Here is a 4561-nt window from a genome sequence, read left to right as displayed (position 1 = left end):
GGACCATGACCTGAGCCAAAGGCAGACGCTTAACGACTGAGCCACCCAGGCGCCCCTAATTCAATTTTTCTTGATGACATTTTATTTATTTATTTATTTATTTATTTATTTATTTATTAAGATTTTATTTATTCATTTGACAGAGAGAGACACAGCGAGAGCGGGAACACAAGCAGGGGGAGTGGGAGAGGGAGAAGCAGGCTTCCCGCGGAGCAGGGAGCCCGATGCGGGGCTCGATCCCAGGGTCCCGGGACCATGACCTGAGCCAAAGGCAGACGCTTAACGACTGAGCCACCCAGGCGCCCCCAGGACACCTACTCTTACTGCATCTGTTCAACAGTATACTGGCAACCCTCGCCAATACAATGAGACAAGAAAAAATAATGAGTAAATAATAATTGGGAAGGAAGAAAAAATGTAAACAGAGACTACAAGTCAGTTTGTAAAAACTGAAAATAAAGCTAATGGATTGGAAAACCCACATATACATGGGAATTTGGGGATCAGTGAAAAAAGTGAACCAGGCAACATGTGGTGTTGGGGAAGTTATCTTTTTATAATTCTCATTGAACACAGAAATAAATTCCAAACAGATTAAATTCTTACATCTAAAACTTGATAAAACTATTAGAGGAAAAAATAAAAGAATGTCTTTGGGAGGAGAGAGAACTTTAAGATCCTAAAAAAGCCCTCACAGATTTGTTAAGTCAACTTTAAAGTTTATAAAGGTGACTGTAACAATGACGAAAATTATACATGATGAGAAACACCATAAGCAAAATTTAAAGGCAAGCAATAAATAGGGAAGAGAAAGGAAATAATAAGTGTAAGAGTAGAAGTTAATGTAACAGAAAACAAGCATAAAAGAGAGATGTTTGACAAAACCAAAAGTTAATTCTTCGAAAGTTATAATCACCTGGTGAAGATAAGAAAGGGAGAGAGAGGAGTGAGGTAAGGGAGAGTGAGGAAGGAAGAGAGGGAGGGAGGGGAATGCAGTCAATACCAGAGTGAAAGGGGGGCATTACTATAGATCATGCAGATATTAAAATGATGAAAAGAGAATATCATGAACAGCTTTGCCAATATAAGGTGTAAAATTTAGAAGAAATGGAAACTACCTAGAAAATGTAACCTATCAAAACTGAATAAAAGGCACCTGGGTGGCTCATTCGGTTAAGTCCAACTCTTGGACCCTGATGATCTCAGGGTCCTGGGGTCAAGCCCTGCATTGGGCTCCATGCTCAGTGGGGAGTCTGCTTGAAGATTTTCTCTCTCCCTCTCCCTTTGCCCTTTCCCCAGCTTGTGTGCTCTCTCTTATCTCTCTCTAAAATAGATAAATAAAAATTTTTTTTAAAGATTTTATTTATTTGACAGAGAGAGACACAGTGAGAGAGGGAACACAAGCAGGGGGAGTGGGAGAGGGAGAAGCAGGCTTCCCGCTGAGCAGGGAGCCCGATGCGGGGCTCGATCCCAGGACCTTGGGATCATGACCTGAGCCGAGGGCAGACGCTTAACGACTGAGCCACCCAGGCGCCCCGATAAATAAAATATTTTTAAAAACTGAATAAGAATAGGACATGAGGAGACCCCAAACCATTAAAGATACTGAATTAATAATTTTTAAAAATCTCCCTATAATGAAAACTTTAGATCTAGATGATTTCAGAGTCAATATCTGCCAAAAATTCAACCTGATATAATTTCAATCTTACACAAGCTTTTCTAGAGACTAGGAAAAGAAGGTACGCTTCCCAACTCATTTTTTGAAGCTAGCATAACCTCAAATACAAAACTCCAGCAAGGATAATATGAAGAAGGAAAATTCTAGATCATTCTCATTTATGAATATAGATATAAAAGTCCCAAACAAAACTTTGGCAAATGAAATAGTGCACTATCACCAAGTTAGTTTTATTCCAGGAATGGGGCATTAAATTAATATTAGAAAATCAAATCATATAATTCACCACATTTGCAAATTGAAAGACAAAAGAAACCATATGACCATCTTGATAGATATAGGAAAAACATTAAAATATCACTATTCATCTTTAAAAATTCTTTTTTTTTTTATTTTTATTTATTTATTTATTTGAGAGAGAGAGAGAGCACATGAGAGGGGGGAGGGTCAGAGGGAGAAGCAGACCCCCTGCTGAGCAAGGAGCCCGATATGGGACTCGATCCCGGGACTCCAGGATCATGACCTGAGCCGAAGGCAGTCGCTTAACCAACTGAGCCACCCAGGCGCCCCTAGATTGCTTATTAAGTCACAAGGATATGTAAAAGGTATAAGGTTAGGATGGAATACACTAAACTATTATTATATTACTGTATTCCATCATTATGCATCAAGAAAGTAAAAAAGAATCTATAAGACATTTTTAGAAATAATATGAATATTTAGCAAGCTAGCTAAATGCAAAATCAATACATACAAATTAATTGTAACAAACATTAGAAGATGAAAAAACTTTCAAGTGATACCATTTTGTAATAGCTTCCAATATATTATATAGGAATCAATCTAACAAGAACTGTGGGTGTCCTGCAATGAGACCCTTAGGGCTGGGGAAGCACCAACTGTGTAGGGAAGAGGCCTCTACACCTGTGTTTGGCAGAACTGGTGTGAGACGAGAGACAATCCTTCCTGCTGCTGAGATAATCAACTTTGAGCACACACCCAGTGAAAGTGAGGGGCCAGAATGCACAGACTATAGCATTGGAATAGATTAATAAGGAACTTTGCGATTTGGCCCCTGACCAACACAATGTTCTGCAGGTCAAGCTAGGGATGATATGTTTCATTGGCCACAGTTATGGGGCCTAATGACAGCCCATATCAAGGAGGTATGTTCTTTTTTAAATTTAATTTAATTTATTTATTTGAGAGAGAGAGCTAAGAGAGCGCAAGTGGCAGGGGGTGGGGGAGAGGGGCAGAGAGAGAAGGAGAAGCAGACTCCCTGTTGAGCAGGGAGCCTGACAAGGCTCCATCCCAGGACCCTGAGCCGAAGGCAGACATTTAACTGACTGAACCTCCCAGGTCCCCAAGGTGGTATGTTCTTTTGACAATTCATTTTCCTACGTACTACCTCTTGAAACCACCTAATGTTGCATTTACAAGAACTCATCATCTGAATGATAATAGTAATGATAGCATTTGTCTCGATACTCTAAGATCAAAATTCTTAACTTTTATCCATGTGTTCACTGCTATGTGATTGATCCAAACCCAGATGACCCCCTAGTGCCAGAGATCGCACAGATCTATAAAATGGACAGAGAGAAGTACAACAACAGAGAGTATCTCGGGAATGGATTCAGATGTATGCCATGTGATGCTACCTGCATTATAGCTGGAGCTACTAAATTACTGTCCCTTTTTTAATTTTCTTATCTGGCTGCTTCTCTATCAGACCTCACTTTTTAAATTTTTGTTTTTGTTTACCTCCCTCTATTCATTCACATGCTCATCTGAGAAGACTTAAGATTCTTCCAGCTTTGGACAAGAACTGCTTTTAGAAAGCATAAAGTAGTGACAAGAACACAGGATTCAGAATTGTTTTAAAAATAGAGCATGTGTATTATGTGGCCAATGTCTTCACACTAACTTGGTTATGAGACTAAAACCATTCCTCAGGACTTTCACATGCTGAAGGAACCATCTGAGGGGGAGGGAGGGGCTCACTCGGTGTCACATCAAAGGAAGCAACATTTTTCTAGCATCAATTCTTGTTTAAGCCTTCCACCGTTAGAGATTTAAAGTTACATGACATACTTTATGCTCACAACTGATGTGGCTGGAGAATTGGTATTGAATTTTAAGCATCAGCAGAACAGAAAGTGTGATGTATTTTATGCATGTCAATAAAAGAATGATCTGTTGTTGTTCTACAGAGAATGGAAATTGGAAGTCAGACACCTTTTCCAAAATAGGGTCTCAAACATTTTGTAATTTTCATTTAAATTGTTAGAAGGCTTGGAGCTATGAGTTCATCTTCCAATACGCTGTTTAATATAGCACTAAGTGGTACAAGCTGTCAGTGGGCTAGTGGTCGACTAATAGCTGTGCTAGTAACTGATTTACTTTTCTTCAATCAAGTTACACCCCCCCCAAGCCACACCCCACACCCAAAAGAGCGTGCTTTGTCTACAGGGAAAACAACCAAACTTTATTAAAGATTTTTTTTTTTTTTTATTCATGAGAGACAGAGCGAGAGAGAAAGGCAGAGGGAGAAGCAGGCTCCCAAGGAGCAGGGAGCCTGATGCGGGACTCGATCCCAGGACCCTGAGATCATGACCTGAGCCGAAGGCAGACGCCCAACCATCTGAGCCACCCAGGCGCCCAACCAAACTTTATTAAATGACATTATAGAAGACCTAAATGAATGAAAAATAATCTTGCTCATTTATGGAAAGATGATACTGTAAAGATATGTATGATATTGCAAAGAGATATATATTTAGACATATATCAAGATATAAACATTACAGTTCCTAATTGATAGTGCAATTCCAATGAAAATTCTAGAAGGTGTGTGTGTGCTGAACATAACAAAGCTAT

General features: G+C 39.5%; 1 pseudogene; it reads left to right on the top strand.

The window, feature by feature from the left end:
- Positions 1-2796: 2796 nt before the first annotated feature.
- Positions 2797-3336, top strand: LOC102746021 (ubiquitin-conjugating enzyme E2 D3-like; annotated as a pseudogene).
- The last annotated feature ends 1225 nt before the right edge of the window (positions 3337-4561 follow it).

Source organism: Leptonychotes weddellii, unplaced genomic scaffold (genome assembly GCF_054177405.1).
Source record: "Leptonychotes weddellii isolate Sample4059 unplaced genomic scaffold, ASM5417740v2 HiC_scaffold_14226, whole genome shotgun sequence".
Classification (NCBI taxonomy): domain Eukaryota; kingdom Metazoa; phylum Chordata; class Mammalia; order Carnivora; family Phocidae; genus Leptonychotes; species Leptonychotes weddellii.
This window is presented reverse-complemented; position numbering and strand designations above follow the sequence as displayed.